The sequence below is a fragment of the Hemicordylus capensis genome, chromosome 2, assembly GCF_027244095.1.
Source record: "Hemicordylus capensis ecotype Gifberg chromosome 2, rHemCap1.1.pri, whole genome shotgun sequence".
Taxonomy (NCBI): Eukaryota; Metazoa; Chordata; class Lepidosauria; order Squamata; family Cordylidae; genus Hemicordylus; species Hemicordylus capensis.
Genome location: NC_069658.1, coordinates 382,823,672 through 382,843,679, shown reverse-complemented (window position 1 = coordinate 382,843,679; position 20,008 = coordinate 382,823,672). Strand labels below are relative to the sequence as shown.

At 43.4% G+C, this 20,008-nt stretch overlaps 1 protein-coding gene across 8 annotated transcripts in view; it reads left to right on the top strand.

The window, feature by feature from the left end:
• Nucleotides 1-20,008, top strand: part of PIK3R5 (phosphoinositide-3-kinase regulatory subunit 5) — a 98,021-nt gene that overhangs the window by 3,097 nt on the left and 74,916 nt on the right. The window contains exon 1 of one of the 8 annotated variants that reach the window (XM_053303109.1): nt 8,531-8,793. The exons of 6 other annotated variants lie outside the window; for them this stretch is intronic. The gene's annotated coding sequence lies outside the window, so the exon portion shown is untranslated. Of the gene's footprint in view, nt 1-8,530; nt 8,794-20,008 lie in introns of those variants that run through there. One more of the 8 variants, XM_053303103.1, reaches the window with a different exon arrangement.

Genomic DNA, 20,008 nt, shown 5'->3' with positions numbered 1-20,008 from the left:
AGAACACTCACTAGAACAAAAGCCACATTCATTTGAGAGCTGAATTGGATAAACTTACGAGGAGTATTGACTGAGTGAGTGGTGTTTAGATTAATATCTTGTCCTAATCAGCCTGGAACTCAGGGTGGATTACAAAAGTTCTGAGTAGCATTAAAGGCCTGAAGAGTGGACAACTAACATCATTACTTCTGCCATGAGGAAAAGGCAGGAGCTGCAGACTGTCCAGTTGGCTTGCCCAGATATGGCGGTGTTCCGACACACATGCTCACATATTCCATATCTGGAGATAGAAGAGGGCTTTGCATGAGGAATCAGCATAAGGTTAATATTCTCTCTGTTGTTGCTTACCATTAGATTTTTTTAAAAGGTAATGCCTATTGCCCATTAACTTCTATTGTTAGCTGTCTTATAGACCTGATAGTGTGCAGGAAAATGAGTTCAATACTTCCAGTAAACAAATACCTCTTAAAAGTTGCACATCATTGACTGTCTATAAAAAGGCACAAAGGTATCCTTTAAACAGAGAATATTAACCTTATGCTGATTCCTCATGCAAAGCCCTCTTCCAGAGGTGATCTTTGCCACAGACCTTGGGGCTCTGGTCTGTAGCCTCCTGTCTTGGGAGGGCTCCAAATGTCCTGGGGGGGGCTCCCCAGAAGCCTGCCACCACCTCTGCCCTGCACCCACCTCGCCACACTACTCCTTGCCGTTTTTGCCACTGCCACCATGTGTGTGGGTGAATGGTGAGCCGAGCAGGCCTCCCCCATGTTTGAGGTGGTGGGCACAGTGGCTGGTGGCAGGGGCATAGCTATAATTGAGCGAAAGGGTTCAAAGAACACGGACCCTCTACCTCCATCCCCCTCTATTATATTCATTGTCTCCCTCATTCTGGGGGGGCTGCCAGAGAGAGGGATGAAGCTACGCCCCTGGCTGGTGGGCCTGTCCATCCAGGCCTTGAGCGTGCCTAGCTTGCTCAGTGGGCAGTATAAGAACAGAGTGCTTTGTTAGCTATGCTACCAAAGCTGGGGGAACCTCTGAATGTATTGCAGAGAAGATAAGCAATCCCTCCACTGTTTCTTGGACACTTGAAAGGTGAACTTGGAAATATTTCTGCTGTTCCTTGTGTTGCATGTTTTCTCCCAACCTGATAGTTTCCTGTCCCTCCAGCAGCATTCCCCCAATGGATTTTCAAGTTAGGACTGATTTGGAGATCATTCTCTGCTATGTATGTTGATACATTGAGTCATTTGGAGTGCTAAAGCAGGTGTGCTCAAGGCCCAGACGGACAGGCCCATCAGTCACACAGGCCCATCAGCCACTGCGCCTGCCACCACCACCATGGGGTGGCTGTGCACATGGCAAAAAGTGTCCTAAAATGGCAAGGAGCGGAGCAGTGGTGGGGAGTGGCAGGCTTCTGGAGAGGCTCCCCAGGATGGGGACCCCCAAAATGCAGATGCAGGGTTTCTATAAAAATTCTTTAAGGGGGGGGGCTCGTGGCGGGAGGGCCTCATGGTGGGGGACGGGGAGCTCAGAAGTCCTTCAGGTCCAGACGCAAAAATTACCTAGGTGCGCCACTGCCTTCTTCTATCTCCATATATGGAATATGTGCATCAAATACATGCATCTGTAAAAAATGCATTATTGGGAGGATTAAGCAGCATGAAGACTCCAGTGCCTGAATAGTGAGCTCGTCCCCTTTCTCATACCCACTTGGGCCAGCTCTTAAGACATGCATGTGGAAGTGTGTGTTTGCTTGCTGAATAAAAGCAGCGAGAGACCTTTTTGGCTAGTGTCTTTGAAAAAGTTTGAGATTTTTTAGGCAGTTCTTTAAATCTTGCAATATATGTTTTTCCTTTTGTTACTTCCCTCAGACTTAAGTATAGAAGAAGGCCAGGATCCAAAGAACCACAAATCTAGTACAGTTCTCTTCTCTTTCCTGCCTCATTTGCTGCATGGCAAACTGCTTTTGAAAGAGGGAATTTGAAAAGCAGTTTGTTACATATAGCTTGGGACAGTTGGCTGTTCAGTGTGAAGTCAAAAATTCCACTGGGCTAGCACAAGCTCCTTGCATCATTTGAAGCAGCTCATGGTCATGGTTTTAAACTTGACCATTATTGCTTTTCTAGTTTGGGTGCCATTAGTTTTTAAAATACCTTCTATCTAGTCACTGGCATTATATCTACTTGGATTGTATCCTGGATGTGGAAATTCCTTTCTGCACAAACTGTCACCCTTCCAGGAGGCATTTCCTTTTATTTTATTCCCGCCATTGTTATGCCAACTGTATTCATGGCTGATGTGTGCGCGCTCTCTCGCTCTCTCGTACTCCTGTATGAGCCATAATTTGCCTTAATACTGAGCCATAATATTGCTCTGTGAAGCTGAAGGGAGTCCATCCATGTAGAAAAGTGGCAGTTCATGGATGCACATATGTGGAGTCTGCTATTTTAAGATTCAATACACTGCACCATATAAACAATATAAGTTGCTTCTTTCTTATGGCACTAAGCTAGTACACATGCTTATTTTCTACCAGCTTTGCAGCCGGCAATTGACATCCCATGGGGAAAAATAGATCTGCAAGATGTCTACTGCAGGGAACGGGAAACAACCAAAACAATGCCCCTGTACCATGTAAACACAGCCAAACCTGTGCAGCTTTGTCTTCCCTGTAGTTTTTGGACTACAACTCCCATCAACCCTCACTATTGCACACTGACTAGGGATGATGAGAGCTGCAGTCCAAAAACAGGTAGAGGGCTGGAGCTGTGCAGCCCTGGCCTAACTATTTCTGTGGCATGCCCATCCTGCTGTTTTTCAAAGTGCTTTGCATCTTGAAATGATTCATGATTGATTTTTCACATGCCAAAATCTTGAGCATTCATCAGAGTCCTGGATTTGGCTTCATATAGCTTGGCTCTATGGTTGTATCAGGAGGTGTACAATTTAAGAGGGCTGAATAGTTTTAAAAGGCTTGTGCTTCTGGCAGGTCTGGGAAATGGCTCGTGTTTTCAGAAGCCTTCTGGCTGGAAAGGTGTATCCTGGAGAAGCAACCTTCTCCAGTATAGTGAATAAATAGGTTTCCTGAGCATGCCAGTGCCATGGAAGTAGTTTCAGCAAAGGAGCTTGCCCAAGAAACACAAAACATACAAAGCCTCAGATATAACAGAGTGGCTAGGAGTCTGACTGTACAGTTGCACGCATATTTACTTAGAAATAAATCCCAGTGTATTCAGTGGGGCTTCCTGTCATGTAAGGATACATAGGACTGCAGCCTGAACTACAAATTGGAAGGTCTATAGTTTGAATGTCAGCTGTACTGTTCACTTGCGCTAGGCAAGCCTCTCTCAGCCTCCCTTTTGCAGTAGGAGGATACTAGCAATGTCTATTGTAAAGACTGCAACAAGAGAAGGGGAGTTAAGTGATTTGAACATTCAAAGCACTATATTGGTGCTAAGTGTTTCAATTGGGATACAGCACATTCATCTGGCATCTCCAATTAAAAGGATTTTGGGGAGTTGGGATGGGAAAGTCCTCTGCTAATGACTTTAGAGAACTGTTGCCAGTGGGAATAGATGGGACTAGACTAGATGGTTTGACTTGGCATAAGGCCAGTTCATAATTTATGTATATTCCTGGGAACAGCCCAGAACTGCTGGGTTGTTCAACTCAGTGCTAACTACTGAGGGTAGGATACTGAGCCAATGACCATTTCAGTTGTTGCCTGTGCTGAATGTCACTAGAGAAGTATGCAAGAAACATAATAAAGAAGCCTCCCTCTTCCTTAGTTTGTACTAGGCTAGGGTGCATCCCAGCTTACAATCGTTGACCAATAGTTATTCACTGCCTACATTTCTGTAGGTTCTTGTAAATCAAAGATTCACAATTGCTGTATTACAGGAACCTTGTGAGTGACCATCCTTCACTTGGAACAAACTAGGGGAAGCTGTGTGGGTATAAAAATATGTTAAATAAATATAAATCTGTCCTTTTTTGTACTGGGATTTGAAGGGGGCACTTGTAAAAAGCAACATTGCACAGGGGGAAAGGTAATAGAACATTAATATTCTGTAACTATTGATAGTGTGTCTAATATAAAAAATTCCCCAAGAGTTGATATTAAAGATGTGGTTGAATGTGTCAGGGCTGGGCAAAGTGATAACCTTTTAGTCCGTGATCAAGCCTGATCATACTATAAGCCACCCTTCTTGATAAGTTGACAGTGCCATACTAGGGCTTCAGAAGCATGGGTATCTGCTAACACATGGCCTCCAAACTGAATAAAAATGGAACATGTAGTAAACTCTGCAGCTCTAACTTAATAGAAGCTCAATTGTTGGTTCTACACACCCATTATGTGTGACTCACACAAGGTTCAGAATGACAAAGTGGGCCAGAATAATTCCTGTGTGGTGTTAGAACTGTCTCCTCTGTGTCATTGCTAACTAGACTGTGTGCTTTCCCTCCTTCTTGTAGTTGGGAAAATTATCATTCAGCAAGTAGGGTTGAACTAGCTGACTGGGCGTATAGCGTCTGCACCCGTAGTTCAACTCTCCTCCCCTTCAGCCTCTTCTCCCTGACTCTGTCTTCTAGCAGGTATCTCTGATGCCTGCCCGGCCCACTTCTCTCCCCCGCCACATGCGGTTTCTCCTGCCTCCTGCTGGTTTCCTCATTCCCTCCAGCTGCAGCCTTCTCTTTCTGGCGGCCTATAAATATATGTATGTATGTATGTATGTTTGAGCCATAGGTCAGACTGTAGGCTCTCATCTGTTTTCTAGAAGTCCAGACAGAGGCCAAGAGGTCTATATGCAGATTATAAGAATAAGGCTGTAAGAGAGAACATTAGCACCTGAGCAGGTATAGGTGCTAAGAGGACCATGAATATTTAAAGGCTCTCTCTGCTATGCTTAAAGGCCTTGACAGAACATGTAATATATAGTTCTTGGTATACCCAAAGAACTTCTATGGCACAAGAATGGACACAGTGCAATATGTTGGAGAGTGTTCTGCAGAGTGACTATTATACAAGCGCAGTAGTGCCAGTATAGTAAAGATGAGGATTTTTCAACATTCTGCCATTATAAGTCCTGAAATTCTGTTAGTCATGTCTGTCCAATCTGCCTGAACATTTGCAGACATCATCTAGATAAGTGACCACCCATCCAGATCTGGTGCAGATCTGTGTAAAATGGCTGAGATGCAGCAGTTTCCACATGGACAGAGGTGTATCTAGGGAAAATAGCGCCTTGGGCAAGCACTGAAATTGCACCACCACCACCACCACCCCCGTCCAAACATCCGACACCCATCTTTCAGATAACTAATAGACTGTTCTCAACTCCCCCCCCTTATTATTAATGTTGGCTGACATTGTAAGGCTGACCATTCTCATTGCATGCAAAAAGACCTGGTCTGCCAAGCCTGCCCCCCCCCCCCCCCGGCACCTAATGAAGCAGCTTTGTGAAATCTCTCCATGTGCTAATATTATTATTGTTTTTACATTTATATCCTGCTCTTCATCCAAGGAGCCCAGAGCAGTGTACTACATACTTAAGTTTCTCTTCACAACAACTCAAGGGAGGAGAGCTGGTCTTGTGGTAGCAAGCATGACTTGTCCCCATAGCTAAGCAGGGTCTGCCCTGGTTGCATCTGAATGGGAGACTTGATGTGTGAGCACTGCAAGATATTCCCCTCAGGGGATGAAGCTGCTCTGGTTAGAGCAGAAGGCTCCCAAGTTCCCTCCCTGGCATCTCCAAGATAGGGCTGAGAGAGATTCCTGCCTGCAACCTTGGAGAAGCCGCTGCCAGTCTGTGAAGACAATACTGAGCTAGATAGACCAATGGTTTGACTCAGTATATGGCAGTTTCCTATGTTCCTATGTTTCCTAACCCTGTGAGGTAGGTTTGGCTGAGAGAGAAGTGACTGGCCCAGAGTCACCCAGCAAGTATCATGGCTGAATTTGAACTCGGGTCTCCCCAGTCCTAGTCCAGCACTCTAACCACTATACCACGCTGGCTCTAATTAAGATCCTACAGCACAATTAAAATCACAGCCAGTGGCTGAAGAAGAAACACAAAACAATAGCATCTCTCTAGATGTGCATATTATTTTGATGTTGCAACCAGCTTTTGTTCAGGTGTAATGTTAACCTTCACATTTCAAATGGCCCTTGACAGTGCAAAGCATTGTCAGCAACTTACATGCTCCCATTTCAGAGTGCAAGAACACATCCTCTTGCAATCCTCTCCACCCGCCCCCACATTTCTATGTAAAGTATGTTCTTGGCTATATTTTAAGCCTTTACTTTTATCGTTTACAGCAGGCCTGCACAACTCAAATGACCTGGTGGGCCAAAACCGACCGTGACTTGGTTCATGGAGGCTGAGGTAAATTCTTAGGGTGCTGATTATTAAAGTAACACTTAAAATCAATCAATTAAATTAAATCAAATTAAAGTGAAACTAATTAAAAATGAATTTAATCAAAATTTAACTTTTGACATTCTGGCAGGCCAAGATTAGTTTAAATTAATATGAAATAAATTGAATTCAAATTCATTCTAATAAAATAAATACAAGACAATCTGTACGAAATGCATAATAAAATGCATTGTTCTCCCTTTCCACCTTTGCCAAATCATCACACTAAACATGGAGCACTTGTAAGAAAAAAAAATTAGAGAAGTTTTTCTCATAATTTTAGATAAGATGTTTTGATCAGACACTTTGATCAGAAGGGAGAGGGGGAAAGAAAGAGGGAAAGGCTGGAGTAGGAGGCTTCGCTTGTTTGAGGGAGAGGGTGCAGGCTTTGAGAGGAGCGAGATAGAGAGACGGAGCAAGGAGGGAAACCAGGGAGGCTTGGCTTGGGAAAGTGTAAGATGAGGAACTTAAATAGCAATTTGCATACTTTTTAGAGTGTGAATTAGAATTTAATACTCTCATCCTAAGCTAAAGGTCCTTGGGTTACTGATATACCATGTATATTAGTCCAGACTTTGACAGTTTTTTCTTGGATTTAGGAGCCAGACAGAGTTGGTGATGGACATTGTTGAGAGGGAGGATAAGTGAGCTTCTCTTTATTCCTTTTATAAGTAACATACTTGAAAGAGAAACAGGACCGCCCAGGACAAATAAATATTTTATTTAATAACTACCTCTGAATATCCTAGTCTAGGTGCCATGGGCCCCTGGTGCCTGGGATTTGTCAACCTTGAACTAGTCCTCGTGTGACCTTCAGGAAAGTGGAGAAACCACCCATCTTCCAGAAGGCCTTCAATTAGGTTGGACTGATCTGCTGTTCATTTATTGCTCTTGCTTTTTGCGCACACGCGCTCTCTCTCGCGTGCATGTACATGCGTGCTTTCTCTCTCTTTTACTTCAGAGTTGTTGTTGGCTTATGTTTTATACTTTTGATTTGAAAGAAGGGTTTGTTTTTACACTGTTTACCACCTTGGGGATCTTATAAACTCCCCTCCCCCACTTGAATCTGGATGGCAGACCCTCTTCTTTGCAGGGGCTTAGCAAGGTTGGAGTGGGCCCAGAGACGAGATTTTAAAATGGGCCCCCCCCCACTCAAAGTCCAGGGCCTCCGCACATCCCAGGCCCCCAAGGATTTAAGTCTGATATTCCAAAATAAGTATGGTGCCTGGAAATACATTTCACTGAATACACACACGCAGATGTCACAATATATAGTGATATACATTGAGTACTATACATCTGTGCTACTTTTAATGCCTAGAACACACTAGAAAGACAAATTATTAAAATGGCCCCCTCGCTGCAGATTAGCAAAGGAGACTTTCAACCATGCAGGGTGAGCCTATGTTTGTTTTCTCAGAATTCTGAACAAATTCAGTCAAGTTTGATTCCAGGAGGTTTTTCACAGGAGGCTTTTAAAGCCCTTGAACACACCTCTCCTCTGGAATGGAGGTGCTGCATTCACATGTTGGCCAGATTTACCCTGAAGTCCCTGCAAGTTATTGGGGAGCAGTTCACACACAAGAAAAATAAAATAAAAGCACCACACATGCTTCACAGTTCTCACTCAGACCTTCTGGGTTGCAAAACAACTTGAACATAAGTGTATTTATAAATGAATGAATGAATAAAATAAATATAATACTGTTTGTTCCAATAGTTTTTGTAATTTTCTGCCATGAAACAAGCCACTTATAGGACTTTTTAGATAGATCTTTTTTAAGCCAGCAAATTTTCCAAGCTGTTTTAAAATAAATATTCAGAGACTTCTCAGTCCCTCCCCCCCATATCAAAGCCCTAAGGCAAGCAGATCCCTATATATGGAGGGGGGGCGGGAAAGGTAACCACAAAAAGGAGTTCACACTCTACTTGGCAAATGCTGGGCTGGGTTGGGCAGGGCAGCAAGGGGTCTTCTGCTGCAGAGACCAGTGGTGGCCACTCTGGCTGCCGCCTCCTTCCTGGCTGGCTTGGGCCCTACTCGAGTTCAGGCTTCACAGAGGCCTACACGGAGGCCTCCATGGAAGCCCCGCCCACCCGCCGATCAGCTGAGAGGCGGGAGAAAAGGAGCTCTTTGCAGCTTGTCTGCTGCCTGGATTGCCGGCCAGGAGAACAAGCTGGAGAGACGGCGAACAGGGCAAGTGGCTGAGGGGCCTTGGGGCTGGGCAGGGGGCAATGGGGAGTCATGTGAGGTGCCTCTGGGGGGCCCCTCCAGACAGTGGGGCCCCTAGACAACTGTCTCCCCTTGCCTGATCGTTGTTACGCGTGTGCTACGCGTGTGCTTCTTTGTAAGACCATGCTCTTCCATCATTTTTCGGTATGTAATGCTTAATCTACCCTTTCTGTTGCCAGTCCATTATTCAGGAGATGTGTAGAAAGCATAGGTTAAGGATTGTGGAAGGACCACAATGTCTCTGGGACAGAGGCTGAATTCAATAGTTTGTTGCATCTAGACTGGAGGCTCCTCACCAAGCAAGAGTTATTGGTGGTTGGGATGAGGCTGGAGTTCAGAAAGCTTGGGTGCAACTATCCTATCTATCTTTGTAAATCACTTTTGGAATCTTTGTTGAAAAGTGGTATTTTAATATTTGTAGTAGTAGTAGTAGCCTCTTGTGAAGCGTCCCACAAAAACTTGGAACCAATTCAAGGTTGGGCAAGCAGAAAGTTTAATTGTGGAGATCCCCTAGTTCTAGATTGAACTACTCTAGAACACAGCTATAAAAACATCGAAAGACTATTGGCAGAAAAGAACCATATTCAGTTTTCCTTGGCCAGTATGAAGATGCTTTTCTGAACAGCCAGGCTTTAATTGAGTGCCACAAAATGGGACTAAGTGCTATTTTGAAACATGACTGGCACTACAGAGAAGACACTTGCTGGGATATGGAAGTGCCCTAAGTGTTGGGCAGAATGCTAATGTCCATCTTTTAGCCAAGACATGTAAAGGTAGCTTCAGTTAAGTGTGTTCTTTTTCTCCCTGGGAGATGGCTGTGTAAGCTAGAAGGACTATGTAAAACAGGAGGAGGAGGGGATTTTGGCCTGGCACAAAATATGCTGTTGGGGTAAGCTCTGAGAAATATTTTCAGCATACTGAGAAATTACTTCATTTCTTCTGTGGGTGGGGAAGTCCCCAGATTTCTCTACATTAAAATACTAAATCTTATCATGCATGGCCATAAAGAAAGAAGCTTATAACAATTATCCTTGAGGAAGTACAGTTTTGCAAAAGGAGGATCTTCTAAAGAGATCTTTCTCCAGGACAGTTTAGCATACGGAATAATTTACCTGGCTTTCAAAACTTTCATCCTTAACTGATGCTGCTAGGTTTTTGTTTTTTTGTTTTTAAACAATGCCTAATTTGATCTGCCGGTAACTTGGAGGCAAGGAAATTGGTCTTGGAAGCAGTGGATGCTTTTGCAATGGCTTATGTGGTGCTTTCAGACTCCACAGGACAAAGGGGGTCTTGCTGTTAGATTTTAAACATGACACCTCTATCTCAAACTTGAAAAGTCCCAGCAATTCAAACATGTACAGTATGTACTCAGCTTGTTTATATCTGCTTATGCTGATAAGCATATATCAACATTTTCTGATGTGCAGAAGTTAACTTTCAGCCTACTGATACCTCCTCAACTCTTTCCTTCCTTCATCTCTACATATTCTCATTTGTGTACTCACTCTGAGCTGTGGCTGTTAAGACTGATTGAATGCAGTGTTCCCTCTTACAGGGTTTCCCAGATGTTGTTGACTACAACTCCCAGAATCCCCATGCAAAAGTCATTGCAGCTGGGGATTTTGAGAGTTGTAGTCAACAACATCTGGGAATCCCTGTTAGAGGGAACACTGATTGCATGTTAGAGGGAACACTGATTGCATGGCATCTGTTCCCTGTCCTCTTGATTTAACACTGCATTACAAGTAACTGTTGTCTTTGTAGATCTTCATGGGATTCTGTTGTGGGTGTTGGAAGAACTGTGCTTTTCTGGAACACTTTAATCCTGTCACTAGTGGTGTCAACTCACCAAACACCACCACCCTTGCAAATTTAATGGGTGCTCTTAAAAACTTGATGTCCTGCTTCTTTTCTTGTCAGTAGTGTGACTGGTCCACTGACTGTAGTGCTGACTGTCAGGAGTTGGAGTTGCTTTTTTGATAGGAACACTTGTGTGCACTGGGAATGCAATGTAGAAAGGGCTGTACTTCATGTACATTATTCTATGGCCTGCAGCCTGCCTGTGTATTTGCCCTGCAGAGCTGGGCAAAAGCTTGCTATATCAGTTCTTACTAGTTTTACAGCGTTGCAGAATGAGATGTGACCTGGAAGTTCCATATTAGAGGTAAATCTTTCAAAACATGACTTGGGTAACTTCTTGTGGGGAGTAACATGCTGTGTTTCCCCTTCAGCAATTAAAAAAAAACAAAACACTTTTCTAACTAATTCTGGTTTTACTTTTTCACAAACCAGTTTCCATGCATGTTTCTTAAATTCTCTTTAGAAGCTGTTATTGAGGGCGTGTTCACATATAACTCTTGTATCCCAGCCGATCCCCATAATCTGCTTTGGGGCATTTGGACAAATGACACTATTCTCTAGGGGGAATCTTCCATGGAATAGTTCTTGCAAATCTGTTTACATAAGAGTTGCTGCTGATCAGTCTTATTTTGAAATTGGCTTAGCAAATACTTGAACAGAGGTAGGGTCTCAGTACTTTGCATAATCCTCTCTTTCCTATGACGAAGCAAAATAAACTATACAAGATAAGAAAACTTGTATGGTTTATCCAAAATGTGGAATTCTCCTGAGTTTGGTACCGTTTTGGGCTATCCAGGTACAGAGCTGATATATTTTCTTAAGCCAGGTACAGTGTATGCCTGGTTCTTGACTTAAAGCAAACTCTACTAGTCAAAACAATGATGAAAACAGTAGTTTAAACAATTTAAAAAGCCTTGGAGAATAAAAACGTGTCCATCTGATATTGAAAGGAGGACATTGGAGTGGACACCAGGCAAGTCTCCCTGGGGAAACCACAACCAGATCACTATTAAAGATGAAATGACACATAATGGCAGTAAACATGTAGTTTGGAATATAGGTTGTCACCCAACAGCAATAAAGTGTGTGTGTGCATCTCCAGTGGGGAGTCACAGTTGTTGCCTCGGCTTGTCACTTTCCTCCTGCAGCTCCTCTCTCAGTTCGTGTTTCTCCTAGTCAAGCTTCAAAACCAGACAGGCTTTGATGGAGGAGGGGGCCTGCCGGCCTGGAAGAGGAAGATTGTGAACAGCAGTAGCAGGTAGAGGAAGGATTCATAGAATCCTTCCTTCTAGTTGCAAGGGACCTTGGGGAGTCTTCTAGTCCAATGCCCTGCTCAGTGCAAGAATCTGCTACAGCAGTGTGATAGATGGCCCCCTAATCTCTGTCTGGACAAGGAGAGCCCATCACTGCACTAGACAGACTGTTCCACTGTCTAACATCTCTTGCACTTAGGAAGTTCCTCTCAATGCATAGCCTGAATCTGCTTCCTTCCTATATCAGCCCATTGCCTGCTCTCTGGAGAGTCCTGCTCTCTGGAGGAACAGAGTAAGTTTGAGCAGAAAAGAGAGGTACAATGCTCTTGATTTCCCCCATCACCCCCCCCCCACACACACAATTCTCAGCTGAAAATAACCCAACACCCCCACTGTATTGTTTTCTGGTGGTAATCTGTGTTCAGATTTGGGTCAATATCTCAGTGAGAGGCAAAACCAAGAACAGTGTTCCTGCTTAATAGAGGGACAGACACCAGACAATGGAGACAGTCCCTGCTAAATAGACAAAGCTGCCTGGTGTGTGATTCTCCCCCACCCCAGTGTGTTTATGCAGCTTGCTCAAAGTGGTGATTAGGGTTTTCTTTTTTCCTTTGGTGTTCGTTTAGCAGTAGATCGTCAGATAGAACAGTCACACAAGTCTTGAGTGTGTGTGTGTGTGTGTGTGTGTGTGTGAGAGAGAGAGAGAGAGAGAGAGAGAGAGAGCGCGAGAGAGCGAGCACTTGCTAACAAACTGTGGTAATATGCAGTGTAAACAAGCTCCGAAGCGTGAAGTACTCTGGCTATGCAGAATTTTGGAATGTGTACAGTAGTACATGACTCTTGTTGGTGTCTTGCAGTTTAATTACGATCGTCAGATCTGAAGCTGTTATTGGAGGCTTCCTCTCCATGCCCACCCTCCAATTTTGTTTCGCAACACCAGGTCATTAAGATAACCAGGACTGTTTTCAGTAGTCACCTGGATATTTATGCTGATTCCTAGAATGTAGTCTAGACCAGGAATTCTCAAGGTTGGGTCCCCAGATATTATTGGACTTCAGCAGTGAGAATCCCTGGTCTAGACTAGTTCTGGAGGGTTGTCAACTCTAATGCTAACAGGTGGCTTTATGGTGAATTGCATGCTATGGTTCCATCCAGCAACCTTCAAATGGCAACTGCTGTTAAACCCATCACTTCAGACTTCTCTATTCCCCCAAATCCTGTTATAGATCTTGTAACTTCCTTTTTTTATGAGTGCTTATTCAACAAGCCTTTTATCCATCCTGGAGAATGGGGAGACTTGTAACTCACCTGTGCAGATAGGAGGAAGAAGGGTGTGGCAGGCAGGGGGGAACAAATGAAATGGAGAAGGATAGGAGATCATATTTGTTGAACCTAATCTGAGACTTTGCGCTTAGTTATGAATGGGAAATGTGTCTTGGGACCCAACTGAGAAAGGAGTTTGCTGTCAACAGATTGTGTGTGAACACACTGGAAATGAAAAACAGAAGTAGAGACCCAGAGAGGAACTTGATGTGTAAAATGGTGAGTTATAGTTTTTGGTGGTTCGTTATGATGATGTTGACTCTCCTCACAAATAAATGCACTTGCTCCCCTCCATTTCTTTCTACTGAAAGGAACGTGGTTAGCGATCACTGTTCTGGGATATTTCCAGATTTGGGAGCACCTAGAAGGTTCTGTGTTACTTAACAAAACATATATTCCTACAATCCCTTTCTCTTCCTATCAAGACTCTGCTGCCTGTCTCAATCTCCACAAAGTTATGTGGTCTTGGCAACATCTAAAATGCAGTGGCCAGCATTCCATGCAGCAGAATGTGGAATGTTAGGCGCCTATGGGAGCTGCTGCACACATGACAGGTGGTCCCCCATGGTGGTGTGCAACAGGGCAATTGTGCAGCTATTGCAAATGGCACCTGCACAGTTGCTCAGCACTCTACTTCAATTGGAAACACTGTTGGGGCTGCCTGCCACGTGCGCAGCAGCCCTAGTAAGTCCCTAATGTTGGCATTTCACTGACCACTAATACTGCACCACAAGATCCTTGGAACACACAGCCCACAGCAGGGTTCTCTGCCCCTCTTTTGTGTGTGTGTGTGTGAGTGAGTGTGTGTGTAATCAACAGAGTTTCAAGAGAACATCTGTAACAGTCTCTGGTATTTACCAAGTGAACAATTCTGACCCCATTTTCATCTAGCCGACACATTGCAGGACCTAATAACATTATTGGGGTGCATTCAGCTCCTCAGCCTTCAACATGATATACAGTCACCTGCTGATACGGCCCTTCTCCTGTCCACATAGGACTAATGGGTCAGTCTCTATGCAAAAACAAAAGGGGCACAAATCTGACACACAACATGGCAGTACTTGGAATCGGCGAGAGAACACTTCAGTCTTTTGCCTGCTCCTTTCTGCTCCTGATCTGAAACTTGTTGAAGTTTCAACAAAGAAATTTCAAAGGGTGACTTCATCTTGAAACCACTGAAGCAGAATTCATGAAGATGTATATCTTTTGTATTTCATGGCCTCTTGACTGCATTTATATATAACTTTTTCCTGTGTGCATGTGCTTTTAAGAAGTGTTACATAACGTGCTTTGAAAGATGGTATACAAATGTGTGTGGTGATGTGCATACATACCTCTATCTTCCAACTGAGAATAACCCTTTGTGCATTGTATGTTGCCTTTAAGATGCCAAAAGTCTCCTTAGCATAGTTTCACTACAATTTTAGTAAGCTCTTCCCACAGTTTAATTATGTGCTGATGGTGCTACATATTTGCCATAGTAATTTGAGTGGTGTTGATGCCAGTAGGAAGCCAATAGGATAATTCCCACCCCTCACACCTAAATTCCCTGTTGATAGTGGACAAATATGTTTGGGTGGAAGACTGCATGGAGATGAAGATTTTGCAGCCTTCTCAGGGTGTTGATTAAGCTCTGATCTCTTTATTGGTAAGGTGCACCTAAGTAATTTTGGAGCCTGAACCTAGAGGCCTTTGGAGGTCCTCCGCCTCCGCTGCAAGTTACGCATCACGTAGGATCTTGAGGGCACAAACCACACCACCCAGGACAGACAAAAGGATTGGGGCCCCCCCAGGGTATGTGGATGCCCCGGACTTCAGCCCCGAAGTCCAGGGGTAAGAACACCTCTGTGTAAGGTGCAATACACTTTCTACTCCACCTTTTCCTACAGAGGTGGAAATGGACCCTCAGGTTGTTGGTTCTTTGCTTCCAGGATATTGCCAAAACATGAATCTGAGGTTGTTGTAGATGCTTTGCATGGACACCAGCAGCTCAAGGTTTTGTGACGTGTACAGCCTTGAAGAAAAATGCCCATCTATTTATATATACTGTATTTATCTTAATCCAAGACGAGTTTCCTCCCAAGTTCTTTAATGTTAGAAATCAGGGGGCTGTCTTAAATTCACAGTTCTCTTTATTTCAGGTAAATACAATATAACTTGTATCTTTAAGGAGGTTGCCTTGAATTCAGAGTCATCTTCAATTCTGGTAGATATGGTACTTTTTAGATGCATGAAAAGCTTAAATTACCTGCTTACACTAGCATTAATGCTGAAGATGGATGATGTTTTTAAAGCAACCTGGCATATAAATGTGTATCAACTCAGTCCTCTCAAATGAGATTATCCTAACAAGAACTGCATTGGGGAAGGGAAAGAAAGCTTCTTGTCTTAAAGGGAAACCTGCCTTGGCTCCCTATTTTTCTGCAGTCTTAAGTGCTGATGAATACATTTCTGTGGCATGCTCAGTGTTTGGTTAGAAAAGCTGTGACTGCCTCTTCAGTGATAAGGGGAAGAGCACACAATCTGAATGGTTTGTTAGCATGTCAGTTTGCATTGTTTCCCACTCTGAGATTAAATGTTGCAATCAGATAATAGCATCAGTGATTCATCTCAGGCCAATGTGTTTTGTCTGCGCTCCTCAAACTTCAGACTGAAACAGATGCTGCTGCTGCTTCTTCTTACAGTGAGAAGGCTGATCTGGTGTCAGCCTTCATGATGTTAGATTTAGGACCTGAAGCATGGTGACTATGATGAAGGGGAGTTTGGTGTGATATGAGTTTTAAGGGTAAAACATTCATCTGGAAGTCTTAATAAGGTATTGATAAAGAAGCTGCACTTGTAAATTGCAGGCAGCATTTATGTTTCCACCTGATGTCCTGCTCTCTGTTGAGCAGCATGCCTTCGAGGACAAAAAAGCTCGGTGTCTATTTCTTTGGAGCCATGGCTCTAGCTAGCATCTTATGAGAGTTCTGATGGTGCAGCTCAGGTTTGGGTCTTGTGGATCTGCTATTCTTGTTCAAATATATGCTGTCATGCTCTGTGTTGGGCATGGGGGTTGACCGCTTGGTGGTAGAGCCCATGCTTTGCATGCTAAAGGTCCCAGGCACCTACCTGGGCTTCCGTAATCAGTCTGGGAAATGCCCCTTTCTGAAACGCTGGGAAATCTCTGCTAGACAGCGTAGGCAACACTGACCTAGATGGACCAATGGTATGACTCAATAGAAAGTAGCTTCACATGATGCAAGAAACTGCTGGTGAAATTATATACTTGAAAATGAAAAGGGAATTTTCAGTGATACAAAAACCATACACAAAACATTAGATATAATATGTATTTACAAAATTTTATATGCATATTGATACAACTCCTCATTCTGATAGCAAACATGGACTATAGTTAGAAATGGTGTATCTTTAAAAGGGGCCCAAATTTGACCAAAAAGAGCTCAATGGATAATGCCACATTGAGAATGTGCACATATAGTTAATTTGACCATCAAGGCAATATGCCATTTAACTGAAGGGAGTTTTAAATGGCATAACTCAGAGGCAATCATGGTCTTAGCTGCACTTAATAAGTTACCTATAAGACTTCTGTTTTCCAGATGAGCACAGCCCTTTAAATGACCTAGCAAAATATTTAGTGGATTAGCTTGTGAAGTTTAACCATTATCCCACGGACTACATTATCTCATTCCAAAAGTGATGGATTTTTTCAGTTTCACCAGCAATGCATAAAATTGGCACTGGGCTTTAAGCATTCCCACCAATGATATAATATTTCTGTGTATCTTTTCAAATCATGCTGCTGTTAATTACTGTTGGCCAGACTTCCACAATTCTGCTTGCCACACTTAACTGTGGTGACTGGCATCACCATCTAGTAAGCATGAACCCTAGCTTTCCATTTTGGGGGTAAGAGATGAGTGCATTGATCCTTGCACCTCCCCCAACTTTGCTGTTGGGAGGAAAACTAGGGTTAGTTTGGCAATGTGTTGCCAAGACACCCAGAGCACCATGGCTGTGGCAGGCCAAACAAGCTGGACTGCTACCCTCTATTTAACTGGGTACTGACCCTCACTCATAATATTGTATCAGTGAATCTAGCAGTAATATAAGGCTTCCTCAGTGTCACCAGACTGCATCTGTTGTACAAAAGAAAATAAAACACTAAAACTCCCAGACATATGTTCTTCCTGAATCTGTTGCATGTATTCAATACAGTAAAGATGACTGCATTTGGTTTAACAAAATATTAGTTACTACTCATAGTATTGAATTTATTGGAATTTCCAAGCATTCTTGTTCAAAAAAGTATCATACCAGTTTGTCAGATGTATTAAGCTACTGGGCAATCATTTTTAAGTAGGTGACAACATAATAGCAAATTTGGAAATTCTGCTAATGTAAAGAACCACACCAGCCCACCTGGGAGAAGGCTGCTGCTGGGACATTCCTCCCTGAGCCCTGTGGGCTGGCTGGGTTTAAAATTAACTAAAATCTCTGGTAGATTGTATTGTTGCCACCAACCACTCCTTAGGTAGCAGGGTTTTTTCTGACTGAAAGGGAACGGTAACTTTTCAGTCCACTCTTTATATTGCTGGCAGACAAATATAAAAATGTGGTTCCTCTTTATAGCTATAGCAATAGCACTTACATTTATATACCGCTGTATAGCTGGAAGCTCTCTAAGCGGTTTACAATGATTTTAGCATATTGCCCCCAACATTCTGGGTACTCATTTTACCGACCTCGGAAGGATGGAAGGCTGAGTCAACCTTGAGCCCCTGGTCAGGATTGAACTTGTAACCTTCTGATTACAGGGCGGCAGTTTTACCACTGCGCCACCAGGGGCTTTATATATGTTTATATATGTTTAAGTCGGAAAATAGCAGGATATGTGGTCCTTTTGGTGCTGGTGGTGGGGTCGTGTGAACTAGAGGCTTCCCCCCTCTCCCAGAGTTGTGTGAACTAGAGGCTTCCCCCCTCTCCCAGAGTCAGTCAAACACTCTGAGAGGGTTTGTAAACAAAGAAAACAATCTATTGATTCACTACAAAAATCAGGATTCCAAGCATAGCTGTTGCAAATAAGGTTAGCTTCTTAGTGATTACAAGAATTTTTCCCATAGCCCAGGTGTTTGTAGGCAGTACCTGACTTAACCATTACTAGGCTGTTGTTGCTGTAAGTTAAAGTTGATTGATGGGTATTGCAAAGACATGCGCGCACACAAGAAAATAACTGCTAACACAAGTCTTACTAAAACACTTTCCCCTAAGTCTAACCTTCTGAAGCCAGGGCAGCTTCCTTCCCTTGGACCTCACTAAAAACTAGGTGGGAACAACTCTGTGATCCCTGACCCCCAGGGATTTGCAAAACTCACCCTGAAAGAACCTGGCAGGACTCTCACCTGGGCACATCTTCTTCTTCCCAGCAGACCCTGGGGGACCCTTTAGTCCCACCCAGCTTGTTAACCGATTGGGTCATGACCTAGGGTCTACAGTCAATCAAAGAAAACCACTTAATGCAGTTAACCCTATAATTGTTGGCTGGCTGCCCATTACAGCCTCCTTTATAGCTTTTATGAAGAGAAGATATCCTAACTTTTGACTTCTTATACTTCAAAAGGCTATCAGTATCTTTTGCCACTTCCACAAAATATACCCAGAGATATAGAATAATAATAATCTTAAAAATAAGTAGGTTTTGGTATAATCACTTTAACAACTGATATCCTTTTTATCCAGGATATTCATAAGGAGTATATAGAGACTTAATTTCTGTTCAGCAGACTACATAAATACCCAATTAAACACCTGGATAATCTGCTCAAGAAAACAATAACTTGTTGGTTACTTCTTCTCTCACAATGATAGACATCCAGCACAATGTTAGGAGGGCAGAGCAAGAGCTGTACCCTTGTAGTGAGGACTGCTCCAAGCTCAGCTGTAGGCTTGTTAAGCAGCAAAGCACACACGCCATGGGACAGGGGAGCAATTTTTGCCTCTCTCCAAAAGTGTTCTTTGACTTCCAGGAATATGCCTCCAAGGGCTGAATGACTCTCGGGGGACATATTTCTGGAAGCCAAGGAGCTTGATAGACTTGTCCTCTATGAGTTTGTCTAATCCCCTTTTAAAGCCATCTGAGTTGGTGCCTGTCACCACAGCTGGTGGCAGAAAATTCCATAGACTATGGACTATCTGAAGAAGTATTTCCTCCTGTTCCTGCTGGTCAGTTTCATTGAATGATCCCTGGCTCTAATATAGTTATTGCATGTGGTGGGGAATGGGGGAGTGTGTTCTCTTGCTCCATAACATTCAGGTTTTGTGTAAGCCTCAACCATGTCCCTCCTCCTTAGTTGCCTTTTTCTTTAACTTAAACTAAACTTTAGAAAACAGCTAAAAGGTCCTAAGGGCTTACAAGGAGTGCATAAGGAAGGGGAACAAACCCTGCCCCCTCTCTAGCCTTACCTTCTCATTCCCTGCTGCCTTTAAGCAGTTTCCCCTCATCCTGGCTCCGGTACTGGAGGTGAGCCACACACAGAGAAAGCTGCTTAAATCAGCTGAGCATGGCAAGGGGAGAGATGGACGTTGCTCTCCTCCCCTGTGTGCTTGTTATGGTGTAAGAGTTACCCCCACCTCGCCCCTTCACTTGCTTTATAGGCAAATGAGGGCAAGCATGTTTTGAACAAATATGTGGTTGCTCCAAATACTTAGTTAAACTTGGGATGACTGATTATAACATCTCTAGAGGAAGTTTAGATTTATCTGGTGTCCTACTATGAAAAGTTGTGGAATAGAATAAATGCACAGATTTTCTGCCTGGTACAATGGAGTTCTGTGCTTGTTCATGGAAGAGGGTGGGGACTGGAAGGGATGTGAAGTAATAGCCCATGTTGGAAACTGCAACAGACACTTCCCTA